The sequence below is a fragment of the Chiroxiphia lanceolata genome, chromosome 2, assembly GCF_009829145.1.
Source record: "Chiroxiphia lanceolata isolate bChiLan1 chromosome 2, bChiLan1.pri, whole genome shotgun sequence".
NCBI lineage: Eukaryota > Metazoa > Chordata > Aves > Passeriformes > Pipridae > Chiroxiphia > Chiroxiphia lanceolata.
The window spans coordinates 81,118,755-81,143,522 of record NC_045638.1 but is presented as its reverse complement, the minus strand read 5'-3'; the positions used below and the strand labels follow the sequence as shown (position 1 = coordinate 81,143,522).

General features: G+C 41.9%; 1 protein-coding gene across 1 annotated transcript in view; it reads right to left on the bottom strand.

Moving 5' to 3' along the window:
• MAML2 (mastermind like transcriptional coactivator 2) overlaps positions 1-24,768 on the bottom strand; it is a 213,385-nt gene that overhangs the window by 104,843 nt on the left and 83,774 nt on the right. The window lies entirely within an intron of this gene.

Here is a 24,768-nt window from a genome sequence, read left to right as displayed (position 1 = left end):
AAGGCATCACCAACAATGACTGCTGACCTGAATTCCCTCTCAACCACCTTTTATTTCTTATCCTTTAATTCTCACTCACTATTCTAAAATAAAACAGAATCAGAGTCTTGTACCTCTGAATGTGGCATCTTCTGTAGCAATTGATTCAGTGGTTTAATTCTGCTGTTACACTACAATGTGAATAAATGTGGGTATGTGTTAAAGCATTCAGCACAAGGACCTTTCAGCAGGCTCACTCATAACTGTCTACCCTGAAGGCTATACAGTTTATTTGTTTGCACCTTTTCCTGTAATACCTCCAATAGTCACTGTCATGGAGAGCATGTATCAGTAAACGTATGTTCCCCTGAATTAGCAAGTACATTTCTAGGCACTAGGAAATGTTCTGATGAGCTTTCAGTCATCACCACAGCACTAATAAATCACAGTAGCAAAAAAAAAAGCCAGATAAACTGCACAGCCGAAGACCCAGGAGTATTTTAGAAGTGAATTGAGAACCTACAGGGCCAGATCCTCCTCTTTTCTTTACATTTACGCAGCAAACCACATCCTGTCGTTGAGAACCTGGTGAAAGTGAAAGTTCGCCCAGCAGAAGAGCCCCTGTGCAACCATTAACAGCTCTGAGCAGGGAACCGATCCAGCTCCTGCCTGAGAGGGAGCAGGGATAAATACAGTCCTCTCAGGAGCACGAAACAAGTTACAAGTTGCTACCTTGAGAGCAAAGCTGCCCTCAGTTAGGATAGCTTGAATGTGGGAGATGACAAGAAATGCTTTTTTTGTGATACTTAGCACAACAGAAATACTTTTTTCATACTTGGAACCCATCCCCAGCAGGGAGTAATGTGAAAACAGCAGTGTAAACCACTGGCAAAGGCATTCATCTGCAAGTGGTATAAACCCCTAGGGTTGAGAGAACCCAGCTAACTGATGCTTTGTGGGTACCTGGGGCTTTTGTTTCATTTTACTGAAAAATTAATAACTAATTATCATATAGCTTAGTGAGGATATTTTTCTACCTTCCTCTTACAGCAAATCTGTCCTGGACTACATACAAAGGGTTTGTATACACCAGAAACAAAGCTAAATTACAGATGTGAATTTCAAGTAGATTAGTTAAAGGACATTTAATACTTACATGGAAGGTTTCATTCTGAAATAAAGTACCTGTAACTTGTTTTAGGAATGAATCAAGCAAACTAAAGGCTCCTTTATGTCTAGATAAAAGTATTCACTCATGGGTTTAATAGGTATTACTCAAACACTTTAAATTCACATTTTAGTTAATTCACTCTACCTTCCATGCAGACAAGCCCAAGCAATACCACTTTGACTGAGGTTGTCTCTCAGGTGCCAGTTTAACCTCTGCAGCCACTCTCAAACTGAAATATGGGTATCTATACAAGGCTTTGCACTAGCTTTCCTAAATTGGTTTACAAAATAAACCTAATTCAGCTTCTGTGTAGAGATAAGGCCTATATAGTTGAAAGAATGGGATTTATAGATAAATGAGGAGGGATGCCGTAAAAGCTCCATTGATTTCTGGCTGTGCTTCTGTTCAAAATTCCATTCTCTCCTAGTCTGCTGCCTCTGTTGAAGACTGTTGGATCCCTCTTTTTTTTCTTTAAAACTTCAGCTGAGTTTCAACTTGCTTCATTAGACTGACAATGAAGACTTAATCCCTCTTGGAATCTGCAAGATGTAAAAGACTGTGAGTTAGCCAGGTTTGATAGGACTCTGATTGGGAAAACTGCAAGTGCTTTTTGCTGGTACAGGTTGTTCCTATTCATCAGAGCCATCCCCGTCTTCAGCCACGACTCTGCAGAGCCAAGGCCACTAAAACCAGAGTGGTAGTGGATGAGGCAATAAAATCCTTCACTTTGCACAGAATCCAATCTCATTTCATCATCAGGTTAGATGCAGACTTCTATATGGCCACATTTGACTCCATGGTTTGCACGCTCTGTGGTGTTCAGAAAAATACTCCAGCTTGACGCCACAGGCTTTTGGTTTCTTGGATGGGACTTTGAGCAATCTGTTCTAGAGGAAGGTGTCCCTGCCTATGGCAGTGGCATTGGAACTAGATGATCTTTAAGGATCCTTCAACCCAAACTGTTCTATGATTATATGGTAATCAATAGAATAAAAACACAAGGAAAGACTAATCTGATCCCATTCGGACACTTTGGTCATGTTTGGTAGAGATGGATTCCTCATTGTGAATGACCCCACAGCTGTTAAAGCATTTAGAAAAGCTAATGACTAACGACAGTGACAAACACGTTCTAGGAGGACATAATTTGCAATCAACTAAGGCAAATATTTACAGATGCCATTATCACTTCCTGGTGGGATTACTGTAATCCATTATTTGCAGGTCGTCATGCTACCGTACTTCCTTTAGGGATTTGAATTTTTGCAGAACTGTAGCTCCAAAATGCTCATCCCAGCCAAGATTCATTAATCACGTTACAGGGAAAGCTCAACTGACTTCCTCTGCAGCACAGAACTGACTTTAAAGACTTTTTGCTTATATGCAGAACCAAATGGTGAATAATCCATCATGCCTATAGCGCAAAACTGGTTTGGATCTGAATTCCAGAGGTATGCCATAAATTTCTGCCATTTTGCATAGGGTTTACTCACAATCTAAGCATGTTAAGGACCAAAATAAATGTTGTTAACACCAAAATTACTTCACTAGCTATGGCTGTAGAAAGTGTCCAGAGCCTTTTAAAGGGATTTGATTAACTGAGGAGTAATTACATTTTGAAGACTGGGAAGTAATTTCACATTTGTAGCACTCAGAGATCGGCCTCCATTCCCTTTTGCTTTAGTGCAAATAAATGCTAATCCCATAAGTTTCCATGGATGTCAAGGGTTGCTGCTCAGCACTCTGAGATCACACTGCTCCCTGAGATATAGTTGAGTGCAATTCCAGAGCCAAGAGGCTTTGAGTCACAGCCACTCAGCACATGGTAGCAGGAGTTTCAAGACATTGCCACCAGCTTTTCTTATTCCTCAGCCACAACCTACTGCCCCAAAGCTGCAGACTGAATCACAGGAGGGGTGTTCAGCCTGAAGGACAGAGCAAAGCTGGTCTTAAGCAGACACTGAACACTGAAATGCAGATGCTGAGCGAGAGGCTCCAGAGCTCACTCCTGTCAGTGTTGAGCTTAGGCTGGTAATCCCGAGATAGGAGTCAGCAGAGAGCTGCAAGTGGGAGATGCTTTAATTTTTGCAGTGAACTTCATCAGGGTTTTGTCTGTCAGCACCTTGATTTTTGCAAACCTCAGTCTACAGAAATAGCTGATGTTGGGCAAGACAGCCGTGATCTTTCATCCTCCTCGGCAGAGGCCCATCAAGCACCACTGTACCACCTCACCACCTCCCAGAAGAAGCTTTGACAAGGCACATTAAAAGCTAAACAGGGAGGGGTTAATTTCCAGGCAACCTCCAGAGACAAATATGAGGCTGTCATCAGCTCGGTGCTAAGCAGATGACTCTGAACACCTTAAAAAGAAGACTTCTGCAAGAGTGGCAGGGGGAAAACACCATAAAGAGATCACCTTTAAAAGTAAAACAGATGACAAACAGTTTTTGGAACATCCTCACTGACATCAGCTAAAATGGGATGAAAATAATATCACTCATTATAATGAATTTTGACTGACAGTCCCAAACCCCATCACTCCTGAAGAAAACATAGTTTTGAGGCTGAGTAATCATTAGAGCACAACAATGTGATAAACAAAGCTCTTCAGTGCAGTTGCTGCTTCCAGCTCTGCACTGCAGAGCAGTTTTACATGGAGTGGGGGTCTTAGGGTAAAAGTGAGTCCTTCTGACAACTTCATTCCTCTGCAAGGTGTGGCTCTTTACACAAGCACATCTGAGCAGACTCCAGATCCAGCCCAAAGGGTGGTACAAACCCTCCCAAGAGTCATCAAATATCAGAGACCTCACCACTGTCTGCTCTACAGGCATGATGCCGTTCTTCAGCCTAATCTTGGAAATATGTTTAATGTATGTGTTGGTATGTTCATTTAACAAACATTTAATTAAACTCCCTTCCAAGTTCTCAGCCACTGATACTTTCCTTCTCCTGGAAGAGGCTGGCAGAACAAATGGTGTGTGTCCAAGGGATAGTCCCCATTGCACAACACACTACTCAAAGGCAGTCGAATGGGACAGCAATGGGCACGCAACTGGTAAGAAATGACCAAAGATAGAGCCTAACTAATTTGCAAGCAGTAGTATGTTCTGAAGTTTTTCAAAGTCTAGCTCAGGTCTGTGTCTTTCTTCAAAAAAAAAAAAAAAAAAAAAAAGAAAGGCAGACCAAAACACCCAAGGGCTAATGTTACTTAGGAAGAAAGACAGAGCTGTAATCAAGCTGACTTTAGCAGCATGGAGAGCTGCACTGCTGCCTTTGTTTTCTACATAGACAGAAAAGGTCAGATTTCTAGCTACTAATCAGTAGCTAGAAAGCAGCCTCAGGATTTGGTCTTGGCATAATTTCTGGAAAAGGTTAAGAAGTCAAAGTTTATTATTGTGACATTCTCAAATAATTAACTTATGAATGAGACAAGATTTTTTATCAAGTGTAAACTTAAAAGGCATCTTCTTGTACACTCAGCAATCTGGAGTCATAGAAAAGTCTGGGAAATAGTTTCCACTGCTTTGGTATATCAATCTGAGACCACAAGAAAACAAGGAAAGGGAAAGAGGCAAGATCTCTCCTGATACCTGAAGAAATAACAGAGCAGTGGAAGCTGTGAAAGATGAATCTCTCTCCAGAAGGTGGAGACAGTTTGCAGATGTCCTTTTCCTTGAAAAAGGCAATGGGACAGGCACTGGGGAGAAATAATTGCTCTTCAAATGCCAAAATTGCTCCATAACTCTTCAAATCTCTCACCCCAAGGGAGGGGAACTTTGGTTCATATTTAGATGAGCTAAGTAAGTAGCCTGAGATGGAGAAAGGACATTGGACATGGTGGTAGGTCTTACCTCAGACAGCAGCAAAGAAAACAGTGGCTGTAAGAGGGATTTGATATAACAAGAGATAGGCTGCATTGCTTGTATATTGCTGCTTTGAGTCCTTTTTGAAACCCTAAAAGCTCCCTATGCATTTCTAGGAGCAATTTGAAGATGTAACTCTGACCATACTGATATCTAGTGTTTCACCAAAGCTAAGATTTCCTCTTTGTTTCAATAGCATAGCTTGAGATTTGGGCTATTTTAGCAACTTCTGCATGCAGTCCTGCTGTGTACTGCACTCATCAAAGGCAGAATTCAGCTGCTGGGCTTGGGGTAAATAAGATTTGAATGTGTCTTCATAAGCCTCTTCACCCACAACTATCTGGCACAGTGATGACAAGGAGGTCCTTAATCATTAGTTCTGGTTGCTGTCATTGCTGTAGTCAGTGACTCAAATTTTCTCCTAGGTGAAACCTGACAGCACAGCAAGTTGGAGAATGATTTTTGTGTGGAAAACAGTAGGGGGGCATAGAGTAAGGTTGTGTATCACATAACATTAAATCATCTCCTGGTGGCAGACAGTGACTCTGTCTCATGTAATAACAGTCCATTTGGTCTTAAATCTCAATGAAGCAGTCAGCTGTGCTGACAGAAAAAACAAAAATCCAAGAGGGCAGGTGGGGCAAAGCAAAAGTTCCTCTGACGGCCTGAAAATTAAGCCCATGTTTCATGAAGGCAACACTAACAGTTAACACACAACCATCGTTTCCTTCTCCCTGTTGCTCTTGACCTAGTAGCCAAAAAACACAGCGCACATGTGGCGAATTTGATCTCTAGATAACTGCACTCAGTAGAATTGTAACAGTGCATAAGCATGAAAAATAACATACTGCACAGCTGCGTGAAAGTGGATCTGGTGCTTGTCACATATATTTTAATAGAAGATGCCTAGAAGGTGATCTCAGAACAAACATGTCACAAAGCAAAAGACAGAAAGGAGAAAAAATACCCTCAAATCTCTGTATGTTCTTAAAGGGTTTTTGACATACAAAGTGTAGGTTTACAAGAGTTGAAATAAAATTGTTTCAAGCTAGAAATTTCTGTAATCTTTTTTATACAGGCACCAAGGGCTTTGGCAGATGGGCTCCAGTGAATCTTGCTGGGATGATGCAAGAGAAGCGTCCTGCTGGCACCCAATCCCTTCCCTTTACCAGCTGATGGAGGTAAATGTGGGTCAGTGCCTTGGCCACCTACCTCACAGTCTGGTATTGTGGGCTGAGCTCACCTTTGTCAGGGCACTGGGGGTAGGAGGTGGGAAAAGACACTCCCTTCTGCAGACTTGGCTCCCAGGCAAGACAACCTTCCTAGGGCAGTGGGGTGGATGGCTGAGGTGGCAACAACTTACCATCCCAGCAAGGTTCACCAAAGATTATTAATACCCTTAGAGAAACAAACCCACTGGACTACCTTGGTTTAGACCAGATTTAGGTAGCAACTCTAAATATGCAGCATCTTCTGTGAGTCTCTAATCACAGCCAACTATGTATGAGCTTTTATTTAAAACTCTTACAGAGTGATGCCTCCCTTGTAAAAGACAGGGATGACAGTCACATGTAAATAATAAATATTGCTATGGCTTCTTATAATTGTAAGGTTCCAAGCCTAACCTCCTCCAAGGTCTCCCCAGTGGATATTTTAGAATTCTATCTTCCCCGCAAAACCTTGCATTCCCGAACTGCTTACTGTCCATGCGCTGATAACCTTGACAGCCCATTTTTACAAGGTCTCAGCTAAAACTTTAAGGGAGGTTGGCAATCTGTGTGAGCTTTCCAAAACTGTTGTCTTCTGTAGTCACCCATTTTCCAGCATAACAAATCACTGACTTTTTAAAAATCCCTTGTCATTAGCATTTTGGCATGTTTCACTTCAAGAAGAAGACAAGCCAAGAAAACTCAGTGATGATGTTATTAAGCTAGACAGGGAGCACCTTAGGATTTCAGCTCCTTTGTAGTATTAGGAGGGGTTTTCTTTTATTGAATGCCCTTAGTATATTAGGGTGAATACCTCTGTATCCTAGAAAGCTCCCTTATCTACCAGACTATTGGGTAAAACAAAGGCTCTGGCAACTTTAACTCAAGCCACAGTAAATATTTTTCGTGGGTAGAAAACTAAGCGTAAATGACAGATTTAGCTCAGGGGAGTTATGGTCAGGCCTGAACTGCACTGACAGAGCTCTGCTGGGAAGCCTGAATGCTGCCTGCATATAGCCAATATAATCAGCCCTGTGACCTTCTCAGTTTCTAGCATTTGACAAGGAGAAGAAAGTACTGCATGAAAAGCAAATCTCTAAAAGCAAAACCCAGTACTCTTCCTCAGGTGCATGTGACTAGATACTTCTATTTGGTGGGATAACAGCCACCCCAGATGGTTTCTCTCAGGGATACGCACTCAGACACTGGGGTGATGCATGATCTCTTTAAAAGGAAAAAAAAAAAGAGTAATAGCCCCAAGATCGAGGTCATTTAGCCCACTTTACTGCTGCGTGAGAGACCTTGATCATCCCCCCTTGCTCAGGGAGATGGAGGGGCAAGGAACTTCTTCCAAGGAACATCTCCCAAGGGTCAAGGCTCCCTTGCAGAGGACAGGAGGGGCAGATGCCAAACTTTTCTTATTTCCAAGAGGGAGAGGCTGCAGCTGCCATTATTCCCGCAAGAAGAGCAAAAAGACCTCTGGAGCAGTGTTTGCAAGGGTGGTTGAGAAAACAGCAAGAGAAGATGTGGGGGAAGGAAGGAGGCACCATCTCTTGACTGTACCCACAGTTTTCCCCCTTTGAGGAGGTCTAGCCCCCCGTCAGACTGTCAACATGATTAGGGCTGTCGTGATGGCTGCCGTGAGAGCCAGCAGCACTGAGCAGTGTGTGAGTCCTGCCAAACCTTTGCCCCTTCAGGGCACAAAGCCTCTGAAAGCTGGGCTGAGCCCACACATCACAGTGGAAAGGCCCCACCCTGCATAGTGTGGAGAGGAACTGGGCAGCCCTGAGGAGGATTTCACTCTTTGGATTTTCATAAGGGGTTTAGAATGAAAGCCTACGCTTTTCAAAACGCTCTAGGAGCTGAAGCTGGGCTGTGGGGCTGGCTGGCATTCAGGGCCTCGGATAGCCTAGGCTAGGAGAGCTGGTTCTGTCAGTGCTGCTGGAGAAGTGGGAGAATGAAAGGTGAGAAGGCAGTGAGTCCATCACATTCCAGCAGAAGCATGTCAAAATCGAAGCTTCTCTGCAAGGCTGCTCAGATTCACTGAGTCAGCAAATTCCAACAGAAAAGCACCATTTCCTGTGTTTTCTTCTGACCCTGCCAGTGCTGAGCTCCCTCACCCAAGATGAAAGTCTCACATGGACACTGGAATCAGGAATATAGCACAGAAAAGGCAACCAATAGACAGTGAGGGAAGAAGAGGGCATGTGCAAAGAGTTGTCAAAGAGAACAGATGAGTGGTACTGCTGGAAAATCAGAGTAGTGCAGGCCTTGTTCCTGGTTCACATGCTCATCCTTTCCTTACACATGGTACACAGGGTGGTGCCAGCAACCATCCAAAAGTTTCCCAAGTGAGCAAAATTCATGATAAAGTGAACAGCAAACTTTTATTCCATGCATGGCCATGAGTGTGGCTGTGCAGAGAGACTCTGCACTACGCTGAACAACTGAAGCATGGGAGCCTCTCTCAGAGCAGGAGGACTAATTCCCCTTGCCCCCGAGGAAACTCACAGCTATACAACACCAGAGCACAAATCTGTGGGGCAGATCCCCCTGGCGATTTGGACTCTTACTGCAATTATAAACAAGACCTTTTAGCCTCCAGAAATGAACCTCAACTACTTCAAAGCAACAGTTATTTTATAATCTAAAGCCTTTGTATCATTGCCTTGTCCCCCTTTCATTTAAATGTATTTGTTTACAGAAGGCAGCAGGGAATCCTCGCTAGATGAGTGTGTGATAGTCAGCATGCTGGGACTGAGCTCATTTAGAAGTCAGGAGTGATTTCAAAATCAGGCTTCACAATAAGCAATAGCATTGATGAAGGACAAGGTATGGGAGAAGGGGACGGATCTGTGTTTGCTGAACATGTCCAGCAAGAGCAGGTCTAGCTTTCTGCACAAAGTGGGACAAGTCCCTGTGTTGTACATGCACTTTTGGGAATGTGCCATCCCACCAAACAAACACCCGAAGCCCAACTCTACAGACCTTACTCAGGCATGGAATTCCTCACAGCTCAGCATCATGCAGACTCATGGGCAAAATATTGCAGCAGCAGCTCATGCAGGATTAAGTGGCATCTACAGTTATGCAGCTATCATGTAGCTGAGTAACAAATTGTTTAATTTCAGAATGGATGCAGAAACTATTTTCTTCTGGAAAACCCAGACTCATATCCAGGTGTAGGACAGCACATCGACTTCAAGAGAAGCATCATGCCCTTCTGACCATTTATCCCCATCACAAACTGTACAAGCAGGCAGGCCTGGCCCAAAGGAGATGCTGGGTTTTGGAGTTCTTCCTCTTATCAGTGACGGTAGCCCATTTCTACACGCAGGGGCCACCTGCCCAGTTGTAGGCAGCACACACAGCATCAGCCTTCGCTGCAGTGTTACTGCATCCAGAGCAGAGCTTACCAAAGTAATTTCACAAAATCTCATTAAGCTCAGCTCAGTTTATTTTACAAAAGAGGAACTGACTGCAGAGACCTTCAGATCCCTCAGATAGCATAAATCAACCCCTGACTCAAACTAGCTGGAGGTCTGGCTCCCAGATTTTTATGAGGTTAAATACAAAAGGCAGTGGAGATGGAGCAGGTATTGGGTGAAGGATACCCTGGTACCATTGCCTTGTAAAAGCTGAGACTCAAGCTGCTGCTGACTACCAGGCTGCTCACCAGTGTGACCATGCAGATTGACACATCTGCTGGGACCAACGGCAGGTCTGCTGAGCCCAAGGAATTGACATGGACATTGCTCTTCAGTGGCTTGACCATCCCACAGGTTATCATACAGCTCCCCCAGCCCCTGGCATGGTCCCTGCTTGTGTAGTGCTCAGATAACATTTTCCTGCCACAGTTAAAAACAGTTTAATTTAAATTAAATGTAATTGCAAAAATTTCTATTACAAAATAGACAATAAGCACAAGACAACACCCAACTCCATAGTTAATTGTCACTCCAGCTGCTTCTCACTCATGGTAGTTTAAATTGGGGCTGCATTTTAAAGCTATTCTGTAATTAGTTATAAATTCGACAGTGACCCAGAAAAATGGAGAAGTTAATCTCTTCTCTTAGAATGTGGGAGGGGGGTATCAAGTTCTGGGATTTTCACGTTTTCTTTTTTTTTTTTGTCACCTTAATTCATTCAAAAGTGATAGCTTTAAAACACAGTGATGAAAAAGTTATGCTGTTCTGGTGTCTTCTAAAATAAATTTCACATGAAATACAGTATGTGTTAAAGGCATTTGGATTCCTAGGGAATGTGGGTATACATTTCACTTGTCCTGTTACAACTTCCTATGAATTTATTCAGCTGGCTTCAATTAAAAAAAAAAAAATCTGTGGGAATCTTTCTGTGTGTACATTACAAAGCTACTAGGCCTTTACACTGATAATTTAAAACCAGCTAAGCACACGTGCACAAATGGGAAAATATGAGTAATTTGGTTTCATGTGCTTTTCAGCTTCTTGCTGTATAGACGGATGCTGGGCTGACAGACCCTTCCAGGGACTTAGCATGGCTCTTGCAGAAGATAAAGCCAGGCTACGGGACACTCTTATGGCAAGGAACCCCTAGGTCGAAAGCTGTTACTGATGTTTGTTCCCTTGAAAGGGTCCAGCCAAGTGCCTGGTGGAGGCACATAACAGTGATTTCCCTGGCAGTGCCTGCCAGCAGCATTTTGCTCTTGCTTTCAGATGAGTTTTCCAGTGAGGGAGCTGTTGGTGCTCACTGTGACAGGAGCGTCCCTGCACGCTGTGCTCCAGGAGGAAGCCAGCACGTGTGCAAGGGGAGCAAGGCCCCTTTTGTGAGACCCAGCCAAGCAGCCTGATTTTAACATTACAAAAGCCACAGAGTGCTGTAGGAGCTGAGGTCCCATTTGCAAAAGGAGCTTTCAGCTTTGACTCATAAACTCTGATAATTTGTGCAGGGGTAATTTAGCACAGCCAGCTGTCTGCACAGCCCCTGAGTCAACAGCTGTGGCTCTGGAGCAGCACTGGTGTGCCTGCCATACAACCAGCCCCTGCTCCCTGCTCAGTGCAGGGTGTTTAGCTACCCTGGACTTCACTTAACGCTAACAGATGGACAGGAAGCTGGTGGTGCTGGTGCGCTCTGGGTTGTGTTTAACCTATATGGCTGAAGGAGTGATACTGCCCAGCTTTACTAGTTAGTACTGTTCTCTAACCACTTCTATTAAGTCAGATAGGTGCCATGAATTATATCCCTCAGGCACATAGGGTCAGGTTTCAAAAAGATGTGGGAATCTGCAATGTAAACAGGCGTCTGCACACTAAGAGTTGCTTTACTCTTCTAGTCTGGTGTGCATTGGCTGCAATAGACTTGGTCTTTAAAAAAGCTCTGTGCCAGCTGGCACCTAGAAACCCCTGGCATCAACAGGATTTGACTAAAGACCTCTTAATCCTAGTAGCTCTCTACACCTTTAGGAAATTAAACATCATTGCAGATGTAGACAGGAGGAGGTTAAATCTCATAGAAGGGGAGTCCAATTGCCTGTGGAATTGATGTGGCTAGGACACACCGAATTCTCTGGTTGGTGGCAGGCGGGATGCGGTGGTTAGCATCACGTTGGCTGGCAGCTGGCTCTTCACTCCTAATAAGGAGGTGCAGCTGGGTTAATTGGATTCAGCTTTCAGCACCAAACAATGCTTGAACGTGCTCCATGGTAGCTGCTGCAAGACAGCACAACTGCTCTGCCCCACACCATACTCTGTGTGGGTGAGAGGGACATTAACGTTAGGAAAACTGGTCAGCCTATTACATGACTGGATGACAGGCCTTTCTGTGTCAGCTGCCACCTTGCCAGCACACTGAGGACCACAGACCTTCAGAGATGAACCTGGGAGGTAGTTATGCTGCAAGCCAACAGACTGAGTGTCTTCTTGTGTTGGCAGCAGACTTTCATGGAAACCTACAACACACAGCACCTTGGCAGTATGCTGACAACATTCTTCAATGACCTCTGGTAATGTGTTTGCAAAGGGTGAAAGCACATCTGTAAAATGTTCTGCCTCTGGTTCTGTGCCGTGGTCCAAAACAAGCTATTGAGCAGCTGAAGCTCTTGAAGGATCACATAACAAGGTACTAAGCTCTCCTTTAATAATTCTCCAGGCCTTAAAAAGCTATTTATAGATCTCTCATTTAACAAATGTGTGATTTCACTACATAACGTGGCTTCCATTTGGTTGCATTACCATTCTCAGCCTGACATCTACAGCTGTTTCACAGTCCTAAACCCTCTTGGAGAAACTCGGCTAAGCTTGATGAGCTTGGGGAAGGTCATTCCACTTCCTCTGATATTGTTGCAACATTCATGAATTCTCTATTCTCTGTGGCACTTGCCCTCCATTTTGGGAGTGTAGGAGCCTGAGATCCTCTAAACTGTGCTTTTGGAGACAGCACCATTGCTTCTTGAAAAAATAAAAATAAGCTTGTGAGCCTCAATTACATATTTCTAACAACTCAGTGAATTACTTGCAAGGCTTTTGCTGGCTTTTTAAATTAAGTAACATGTACATTAGGAAGAAGACCTCATATACCACTGAACAAATGACTTCCAAATTTTTAAATCTACTCATTCCTACAAGGAAATGTCTTCTCTCTTTTTAAACATGGAACCACTCAACAGAATAGCAACAGTTTTTTTCTCAAAAAAAAAAAAAAATAAAGAAATGACAAAGAATATTTAATGTCTATAAAGCACCTTTCTGGAAAAAAAAAGGATACATTTTTCAGCCCTGTTTAACATCTTACAGAAATAATAGGAATTGGTCTTTCATTCATCTTTGTCTTTTTGAGGTCCTTACAGTGTTTTAGCTGTTATTTGCTGAATTGAAAACATAGGCTTTGACCAGAGGCTGGGTGGTGTCACTTGTCTGCCCGCAAATGTCACAGCAAGGGCCAGATTTTCACTGCACTACCACGAGACAGTTCAAACTGCATTTAATTAGTGGGTACCAAATACTGCTGCCCGCCTTCTCTTAAAAGCCCAGGACATAGCCACGGGTAAACGTTTCACCAAACAGAACATGATGAATTTGAGTTTTCACCAGCTACCTCAGCTGGTCTCTCTCAGCCTCCTGCACCAACATCTGGGTCAGCTGCACACCCTTCCTTGGTGCTGGGGTAAAAGCTGAGGTAGCCAGGCTGAAAGAGATGGGCCTGAGCATACCAGGTCACTCCACAATTTTGTCTTTCTTAGCTCTGAGTGGCAGCTCGTCCTCCGCCATAGTGTCAGACAGTGAAGAAGTTATGGCAATAATCTCCATGTGTTTGATGTTCCTTTCCACAGACACCACGTGCTGCCTTGCAACCTCCGCGTATCTCCAGCCTCCCATAGGAACCTGTTCATGTTAAATCGGGAGTCCTTCTGTGGCCTGCAAAATGATAGCAATGATTATGGTGACCTGAAGCTTGCCAGAGCAGTGAACAGTGCTAAGCCCTTATGCTGCCCATGTTAATGAGTTAAGTCCCTCCCTCGAGTGTAAGGAGTGGTTATGTGTGAAACCCTCAGCTGAACAGCCAACATAGGGTCATGGATTACTTTTGAAAGGTGACATCTCTCCAACCTGTGAAGCCATGCCCTCACCTCAAACATGGGGGAAACATGGAGAGGACAAGTGATATGCAGATATACAGAAAGGGCAATGAAGTGGATGAAAAGATGGAAAGAAAGGAAACTGATGTTCTGCAGCTTGGGAAGAGAGGACTGGGGGATGCATCTGCGAACATCAGCAAATAGAGTGGGGGAAGGCAGGACAGGTATCATTTCTAGTCTGTTGGGGTTTGATAACATAGTGCTAGAGTTCAAAGGCTGTTAATATTTAAGATATATTTTCATTTAAGTAAAAAACTAAAAGCAGCAGAAAAAAGTTCTTTCTGAGGCTTAACAACTGGTAACCATCTAACTACTGGCTAGAACTTCTGGAGCTGTTTATGCAGGCCCCTGTGAGTGCCTCCTTTTGCAGCTTCCCCGGCACCCTCCTCATTGCCAGCTCCAGCCACGTCCTCCACATCTCTTTCACATCTCTGCTGGTTCTTACAAAAGTCCTGTTCCCAAAAGACAAGCTTTCCCCTCGAGAGACTTATTCCCAGTGCCAGGCTTCCATTTTGGATCAACAAAAGCTTTGCCTGTTCTAATAAGAGCAGGAGTCTATGAAACAATCATCATCAGCCACAGAGCTGATGTAACCCAAAAGTGATTTTCATGGGATCCTGTGGAAGTACAGCCACAACTGACGATCTGTCCTCAGTTTCCTGAGCGTATAGCTGGTGGTTTCCTGAAAAGGAGGCCATTCAATCCCAAGCTTACTGACATAGCAGGTCTGGGGGTGAGTCCGAGAGCCATAAGAAAAAGAACTGCAGAAGCTGTCAGAGGACACTGAAGGGTTTTTTGGGTAAATCTGAAATTTCATCACAATCACAAGAGGACTAAATCCTCCTCTGAACACCTTCTTCTCAAAATACAAAGATATTTCAAATACCTCCATGAAGAGGGGAAATTAGAACCTGCTTTCATATATCAGAACCTGCTTTCATGATACTGCTAAGCAAAAAAAGGTGTGAGATTTCCAAATGACAGTCATGACGGTAACTTAACTGTATGTACAGGCCCACAACAACGTGCGTAGCACTACAGCAAACAGCTACCTACTCATTATAATATCAAAATATCTCATAAAAATCAGTAATCTGAGAATCTGCCTCCCTGGGGCTGTTGCAAGCCTTAATTTAACCCTTGAAAAACCTCAGAGGAAAAAGGCTTCAGAGTGTTTTCAAGCTCTAGACATAAAAGTGGGGGGAAAAACCCCCAAACCACCAACTGTTCAAATCAACCAAATAATAGTCAAGCTGTCACCTAAGATTTTTATTTGGAGGTGAAACCATTTGCATTTTTATCTGTCATGTACGTGCAAGACAATAACAGTATGCATTTATGCTGTCCCTTCAGGGAATTAATAAATCTCAAAACACCTTAAAATGCGCATGATCAGCCCTGTGGAAATGGTATTACAAATTGTCACAGTGAAGAGATGTATTGGCCATCTTCGTGAGAAACAAAACCAAGTAACAGTGCACAATGTGGGTTTGGTTATTCAGTTAATTTGTCTGCAATTGACCAATTTTCTACCACTGAATAAGAAACATATAACTATTTTTAGGTCAAACGCTAACAATTGGGGCTACCTTATATTATGGGTGGGAAGACAACAGATTAGTTTTTAAGCAGAGAAAATAAGAAACTCATGTTTCAGTCACACTGTGACTCAAAGCCAAGAGAAGTCAAAAAATTCAAAGATGTTGGCTAACTCCCACAGAATGCTTGAAAAGCCAACTTTTAGCCCCAAGTGAATTTCTTCACCAAGTTACAAGTCCCTAAACTTGCCTTTTAAATGTTACTTGCTGACACAACTTTAATCATAATGCTGTAAAAGCTGGATATACATGACAATAATAATTTTAAACTAAATGTTTCCAGTGTACAGAACTTTTCAGAACTCCTGCAGATAGCTGAATAAAATATTTAGGGAAGAGCAATTTAACTTGGCTATGGTGAGTAAAGGTAGTATATGCATCACTGCTTCTGTCTGAATACTGAACAAAAAACCCCAAAGGTGAAAATACACAGAGTAAAAATTGAAATCTGATGAGATGAGAATAAATATTTGTCCATTTGCAATGCTGTTAGTTAAATGTTAGTGCTCAGAGCAAGGACCGTGTACCATGATTCGAGGTCTTTATCTCAGTCTCACACCGGTCTGTTCCCAGTGCTGGAAATTATTATAAAATGCTCTGAAACCCATGCTTGAAGGGTCCTATGTGCAAAGCATTACTGGGGTGGACTAACATTTTAAAAAAGCTTAAGAGATTTGTCCCAAACAAGGGGATTGCCAAGCCAGGATTTTCTTCTTATCTGGATATGACTGAAAAACCTATGCTTTGTTACCTTTATACTCTCCCACTCTGGGATTTTCATGGTCATACAGCCAGTGAGAGACTTTGCACCCCAGAGCTGTTAGATTTCTGAGCAGTCTCAAAGCCCTGGGACTTCACTGGAGTCTTGATTCCCAAATATTTCTGAAAATGAGGCTTCTCTTTAATTGTGCTACAGCATTTCTCATGCCAGAAACATCTGGGAAAGGCGAGAGCTGACAAAAAAGCACCAACTTTTTATTTTTTTTCACTCTCTTGCACATTGTTTGAAAAAGGTTTAAGGCTAAAATAAACTTCTCTGAAGCAACGTGCAGTTCACAGACAATGGCAGCAGCTGCAGATAGTAGGAGTTCATTCCTGTTTATTATATTCATTAAAACTGAAGAGAGAACTGTGGCAGCACCAACTTAATGGTCATCTGAACATAATTATTAAGAAAGCATTGTTCTTTGGAAAGATGCAAAGTGTCAGACGGAACTTCACACCCTTGTCATAAAACCCCCACTTATTTCCTACCATTAATTGGATTAAATGGGCATTGTAGGATTGGAGGTGGAGGGAAATGGGTTAATGAGCATATGTAGGAGGCAAATGACACTGGAAACTTAGTGTGTCTAGAGAGAGTGGGCAGAGGAAACAAAATCAGATGTGAGCAAATTTCTGGAAGGGAATCGGGCTGACAAAACTCATGAGACAGCACTTGGTGTTCTGATCATCCTTGAAAAGTACGAAAAGCAAAACTCTGGCCAGTTTACACATGTGTTTCAAACAACAAGTTCAGAGAGAAAAAAAAACCCAACCATGAATCAAGAGACTGCATTGACAGCCACAAAGCAAACTCCTTTTGGAATCCAGCCACATCCTTGCATCCTACAGCCTGTGCCATGCAGGCGTTCCCATTGTGCCTTTTGGTGCCATGAAATTCCCTCTACTTGCTAAAAGCGGGGCAATTCTTCTTTGTAAGTCCTAGTGAGCCCCCTAACTGTCAGTCTGTCTTTTCTTTAGTTGCCTTTCCCTTTCCAAATTGATGTTCACTGCCTTGCACTGGTTGTCTGATGTTAAAGGTGGATGCAGTTCTCACTGCTCCCTGTAAGCAGGCTCGATTCCAAGAGCAGCACATGGGTTGGACTCCACCCCCTCCTCACGCAAGCAGGGGGTAGATTTGCTGTTCAGGCTCTTTTGGGTTGGTGTGCAAGCTCCAGTGGCTGCACCTGAAATCTGAGTGTCCCTCCATGGGCAGGTGTGGATGGTAAATAATTTTTGTATCTATAGGCCACCTCTCAGCTTTTCCATCAGCCAATGCTCTGCAATGGACAGATCTATGGGGCAGCAGTGTGGGAACAGCATTACTCTGTACAGACCACCACACCCCATGGTTCAGATCTGTATGTGAACCATGAAATCCATCCCATGACCTCTCCTGCCCAACCACAGATATGCAGCATGATACGTGACAGAGCGTTGTATGGGGCTACAAGCTCAACCAGGAATTCCATTCCCTTCTCAGCCAGGACCCCCACTGATTCCTGTGAATGTTTTATGCTTTAGAGAAGGAACTATTGAGTTGTTCCTGGGCTGTAAAACTTATTTTCCTTAGCTGCTAAAAAAAAAATGACCTTCAGACTTGAGCTGGCCAACAACAACCCCCATTCCACAGCTATTCCCAATGTTCGCTGGTATATGACTGCAAAAGCAAATTATTGGACCCCTTGGAAAAATACATTCTACCTTTCAGCAGAAAGAACAGTGATTCTTTAACAAAATGTACTCTCTTTTGTTGAGGTTGATCTTCCTTTGTGCAAAGTTGTCTTTTCCTGTAAGTACCAGGGATTTTTTTGTGCAAGGATAATTGGTCTCACCTTTCACTCTTATATTAGCTGGTAATTTATTTATTTTTTTAATTTAAATTTACTCCTGCTAGTCCTCACACACACCACTTTGTGCATCTAAGTCAAGGACATCCAAAAACCACTTCTTCAGTCTGGTCTCCCAGTGGAATGATGTTTATATGACTGTGCTGTCCATCTGCTTGTCCAATTGCCTTGTCATCCCTTCCAGGAGCTTTAGAGAACTTGGATAATTTCACCTTAATAGGAGGCTGGAGTCTCAGTGGTCACAGCTGAAGCTCTAGGAGGGCTTCCAAGCCCCTCTGAATGACCATCATGGCCCCTTCCTGACAATGCATCTAGAGAAAACCTAGGCATGCGTCACTCCCCACTCTGCTGCTGATCACCTGGCACCATTGCAAGGGCCACAGGCTGTTCCCAAACAGGTCCCCCATCAGATGGCTGGAGAGGCAGGACTTCAGGTTGGCTCCTCAGGTGCTTTAGAAAATCTGATCAAATATAACTTTTGCATCTGCGTTTTCTTTGGGTTTTTCTTGTTTGTCAGTTCAGACAAAATTCTGCTTGCCCCAGCAATACGAGGGAAGAGAATGCATTCCTCCCCTCAGCCGGATTTGCAGGGAACCTAGCCGTCATCACTACTTTTGGCCTTCTCACTGGATCTCAGGAAGTCGTTATATGTTATACAAGTAATTAACTGTGCTACAAATGCCGGGTGATCTCTAATTCCTTGCTGCCTTTGCTTACTGAGTTGGGTGTTGACAGTACTTGGAGCAAGAGACCCACACATAGAATGTAAAACTAAACGAAAAGCTCTGGTTAGGGTTCAGATTTTAGGAAATTATAGACTGCAGTCCAAAACTTTCTGCTTTGAGCTGCTCTGTAGTCTGTGTGTTTCACAGCACTGGGGAATAAGAGTTCTTTTGCCATAATTCTTTCATACATGCAGAAGTGGGAAATTCACCTTTCAGTCCTTCTGAAAGCACCCTCTGTGCTCCACACACCAATTAGTGCTTCTGAAGACCGCTATAATGCTGGAAAATTGCCAGTCAGACTCAGAGAAGGGCATCACCTGTATAACAATCTCAAAGTGACCAAAGCTTGCTGAAGTAGATATGTACCTGTCTTCCCAGTCAAATGCCCTTCTCAGTTTGTGTGTTATGGTCTCCATCAAAACTAATACAAGTTTTCCGTGGTATCCAAAAATTTTTCAATGACACTGTGAAAAGCAAAAATTTATCATGTTTATTTTACACCATTTAAACCATCTCTCTCACAAGCTAAGTAAATTGTGCGCAGAGCTGAATGGGAGTCAAAAGAACTGAGTTCAAAAAGCAAAGGGACAAGTTCAGAGGTGCCTTGGTGGTGCCCACAGCTGGTTTCACTATGTTGGTGACTCCTGCAAACTGGCAATGTTCACCAAAGTAATGATCATCTAATCTTCTGCTCTCTGGTCTAGGTATTCTTTCCTGGTCATTATTAGGCATAGGGACCAGGTTAGGTAGACCTTTTGCTTGCTGCCTCCAGGGGTATCCCTGTGTGCAGTAAAGTAAATCCTGCTGGAGACTGTCATAGTCAAAAGAGTTCATGACTTCTTAAAAGAAAAAACATCAAAGAAAAATCTGAAATTAGGGCTCACTTTCCACAAAGGTAGTGAGGGGAAATGTTCTTCAAACTATCATCTGAATTCCCTCCGGTAAAAATGGAAGTATTTTAATTTTTTTTAATTTATTTTATATTTTTTTTTTTATTATTTTACCTGCAAGTCATAGCCAAGAGGCCTCTGGTACTTAAAAAAAAAATTAAAATTTTAATAACGTATTAATAAACTGAGTAGAGGAGATACAAATTTCTTCAGTAACTCACACATTCCTTCTGTTGACTTAAGTAAAAAGGGACTACATTTTAGAGAATACTTTCAAGAAAAATGTTATTTCATTCTCTTTTCCAAAAGGGAATATGTGGGTTATTGGGCATTTTTGTTCCTTTATCATTCATTTTATTCAGATAGTGTTGCTAGTTTAATACAATATAAATACAGTGTATTTTTGTTTAAAAATAAACCTGTTTATGTGACATTTAAAATCTTGACATCTTTTATGTGACAATTAAGCCATCTATTTCTGTAATTTAAATTAACCACAAATAAATAGCTTTCAGGCAGTGCATGCTGTTACTGAAGTTTTAAGAAAGCAAAACAACAGCCTTCGGGGAAGTCACTTGCTGAGCACCTGGAACAAGAATTTGCTGAAGTGATAAACCAGTGCTTGACAGCTGCAACTTATTCTGCAGGTGCAGAAAGCACTTCTTCCTCTCAGTTCCTTCAGCTTAGTTCAGTTCAGTAGTTACTTCACTCAATGCTAAGAAACCACTTGAGAAATAAAAAAAAAGTAAACCAATTTTCTCTCTCTAGTCAAGGAATAAAAACTACATACAAGATATTTTTACCCATGAGTTCGAGTTTGAAACTGAAAGACAAGATGATCTGAAATAATCTGTCCAATCCATCCCTAAAGATACACTTTCTATCATTCAATACATTAGGTAGGTTTTAAAAAATGGATTATTTTTACATACTTATTCTTGAATTATCTATCATATTCTCTTAATAACAGGCAACGTATTATGGCATTCTAAATGAATTTTTGTATTCTGACTCTGTGTATGTGCCATTTGATAAAATAATCAGAAAAATGTCCATAATAAAAATGACTTTATTTCACAGTGTTATCTTTTACAGATAACATTAAAATTTGAATATATATGTGGTAAAGTATGCTATGGCTTTAATGTATATGTATTAAATACCCTCTAAATTGTTAATCCGCACCCAATTTTAGTGTAAAATACATTATTAGCTGCATATCAATGTATTTTAATTGTTATGAAACAATGACTTAAACTTTCCATTTGGAAAATGTGTAAATTATACAAAGTAAATCAAGACCTGAAAAAGATTATCTAAACTGAAGGGGTTTACTTGCTGATTTAAATCACAATTGAAACCAGTACTTTAACTCATTCTGTCTTACATGCATACATTAATATTGGCAAATCTTCAGCTTATAGAAGACATCAAATTTCCAACAAATAAAAAAGACAAAATTTATAAAAAACCTTACCAAGATGAGCTCAAATTTGTTGTGTCTTTCGTTCTACCACTGGCTATGAAAGAAATCCTTGAAGGAATGAATTTATGGTAATAGTGGAAAATACATAAAGAATAATAATTATGCAGTTGATTCTATATTAAAGATTTAAAAAAGAAAATGCAGAAAAGAGAAAAATAATATTTTCAAATGTACTTGGGGAATGTGGAGATGCTGGCCTAAGGGATAAAAAGCTCTACATGGACTTTGCTTCTGCTGCATGATATTGAGAGTCAGATCACAGAGGAAGAAGAAAAGGTGAGGATTTAAAAAACTATTTCCCCACCGCAAAACTTTATTATCTAGAAATGTGTGCATGAGAATTTAAAGCTGCTACATCTTTTCCTTTCACTGTTTCATAAATCACTTGCTTCTGATCTCACAAATACTTCTTGCTTCCTTACAACTTGCAGCATTTTTTTTTTTAACGGCAGCTGCAAAAGCTGTAACTCCAAAGTCATTGAGGCACTGCCCTTTGAGGGGCGAGGGGGAGAAGGGAGGGGGATCCATTTGCTTTGAAGCCCTGTGCTCCAGAGGATGTCATCCTGGTTTCTTGTTGGCCTATCTCTTAAGCCTGTTAAAGGGTACTAAAAGAACTGTCAAAACTTCCAGCGCAGTGCAGCAGCACTTACTCCAAATCCCATGAATGTAGCTGGTTTGGTGTGATAAAAGAAGCTAGAAACAAAAATGCTCTTAGTTAAATTGAGCTGAGGTTGATGATGCTTCACATCGGCCCCTTTCCAGGACATAACCATACCAGCCTTTCCTGCAAGTACTGGTGATTATAAAGATGACTCTTGAATCACCTAGTTTGATCTTCCTGTTTATCATTGCCCAGATCCTCCTACACTGACCCCAAAGATTTCAGTTCATTTGTGTCCTCAGGAGAGATCAGCAGGTGCCCCAGGTGGAGGAGAGAAGAAAGTCAGATGCTGTTGCTGCTGAGTCCCGAAATGACACCTTCCCTCACCTCAGGCTTGAGCATCAAGTGTTGCAAGTATTACACAGCATTACTTTCATCCATCTCCTCATCTCTGCTATGATGTCACATACACTTTACGGTCACCAGTTTGCAAGGTAGTCCCTGTAGCACTCATGAATGCACCCATCAAGCAGACAGGTAAAACTCAGGGCTAGAAATGAAACGTCATCAGGAACAAGCAGTGCCTAGCAATATGATAGGGAAATCCATCACAAGGGAAAAGATATCCACTGCAGAGGTAAAAAGTGGGAAAATATTCTCTTTTCCAAACACAGTCCTCAGAATGGCCCACCAGGAATGTGGGAGAGAAAACACAAGGGCAACTACAAGTATCCATAAGGTAAAGAATGATGTCCCCAAAGTCAGAAAGATATAGAGAAAACCAAAGACCAAAGGTAGCTGCAGCACAACCAATTTGGGATGTTTTTACTGGCCCCCTGGGATTTATTTGCACAAAGATCAACTTTCAGTCATATTTTGCCTTCTTTTTCTGCTCAAAACATATAGCTACAATGTCATGCAGAAATCAAATGCTTTGTGGCATACTTTTAAATGCAACATTCAACTCTGGTTTACAGAGTCAGGATTTAGTAGGTTTCCTTTGCTCCTCACACCTACCTATGGCACTTCCAAATGAGATAACAGCAGACTATGCTAACAAGAGCCTGATTTAAAGGTAAGGAGAAGATGCAGCACTGCCTGTGTTACAGCAACCAGTGCAGCACAATGAGGAGTTCAGTGCATTTTTGGAATTTAAAGCCTCAGTTTCTCATGGAATCGGCCTGAGGACTGGAGCAAAATGTTATGGGCTTTTGGATTAAACCCCAACTGCTGAAAAAACCAGCATCCAGCCTCACTTAGGAGCGTTCAGCAGAGCAGCATGCAGGTCCTCTGGAAGGCATGGGATCTCCACTGCTCTCGTCTAGTATCATGTAGACTGGTTTCAGCCCCCATTAAAAACTAAATGCTATTATAGGCTCTCCATAGCATAGTGCCATGTTGTTCCTCCTCCTGTTAAATGACATTTTAGGCAATAAACATGTGGTGCTCACTAGGCTAAAGCCAATCAGCAAACTTCCACCTAGATCAGCAGGCAGCGAGGTGTGCTTAGGGATGTGGCAGGCCACACCTCAGCACAGTGAGTTTGGGTCATAAAGTGAAATCAAATTAGCTAATTAAGGAGGTGGTTGGTTTCATTTCATGGAAATTTAGTAGGCAGCTCAGCTTCCTGTAAAGCTGGAAATACGTTCACAAAAGTGACAGTGCTGATACTCCTACATTAGGTAGTGTACTGGCCATAAAACAAAGGAATCCATGCATCCTCCACCCTTTTTTAGGGGAAGCAGAAATATTTTAAAAGTGTAAGTTAGAGTTGTGGGGAGGGAAGAAGGGTGGTTTTACCACTGATGTCACTGACAGTGTAAGCCTTTTATGGTCATGACTTAATAGTTGTCTCTCTGCTTCAAAATCAACAAAGAACAGAGAAAAAAGGCTCGCTTCCTCCTTGGGAAATGGTGTATGTTCAGGGAGGAAGCTGCCTTCCTGTTTTCTCCATAATTGCAGCTTTGCATGGTTTTAGCAAGTTCCACAATTTTAAGCCTCTTCCATATGGAACACGTTCCTCTAAACATCTGGCTCCTTTTTTATTGCACTGATAAAACAGATTTATTTTCTACAAACCATATAAAATATTACTTTCTCAGTATACAATCTACTGTACCTTTACAAGTAAAAAATATACAAAGAGATCAATAGTCTGAAATTTTTTACTTTTACTAGTAACAAAATCCTTTTCTAAAGAAGACTTAAGGAGTAATTCTGAATCTGGAAAGGAAGAAAGTCTGGACACCTACATTTATTATCTCTATGTTTCTTGGTGCAGACCAATGATATAAACCCAAATCAGAAAAGAACTACAAATCCAGACAAAGTACATTTCTTAGATCCAGGACAGATTTGAATGTGTATCTCTCACACTGGTTCTTAGCCTATATGCATCATCTTGTAACTATCACTGGGAGAGAAGGAAATGCTTTGATTAGTTTAGAAGTCATCTTTCTAATTTACCTGAATGATATTAGAAAAGAATGGCTTATGCCAAGAAATTCAGAGGGATGTACAGTAATGAAGAGAACAGCATTCTTTGATTATCTAATGGCAGTTAGGCTTCAATGTTAAATTTCAGTGGGCAAGGCACTCAAGCAATAAACCAGGAAAAAAGCCATTATAAATCAACAGATCATCTCAGCTTCCCCTTCCATTAGCTGTTATTTTTAGCTGTACTGCATGCATGGCTAAGCAATAATGCTGCAGAGTGCTCCTCCAGAAGTTTTAATTTTTTTCTCTCTTCACTATTTCACCTGAAACAACACAAGCGTTCACTGCATGCAACAAGCCTAAAAATGAGTTATAAACAATATTGTGAAAGATCTGGCCAGCACTTGCTACAGGGATGTAGTCCAACAGTGATTTCTTCAGAGAATTGGAAAAAAAAAAAAAAAAAGAAAAAAGAGTAATTTTCTAGATGCTTTGACAAATCCTGAATTAAGCAAAGTCTGGCTTCATGCATAAAAAATGGTGATGCTTTATACCTCAGCTTGCAGCTTGATACCATTTCCAGA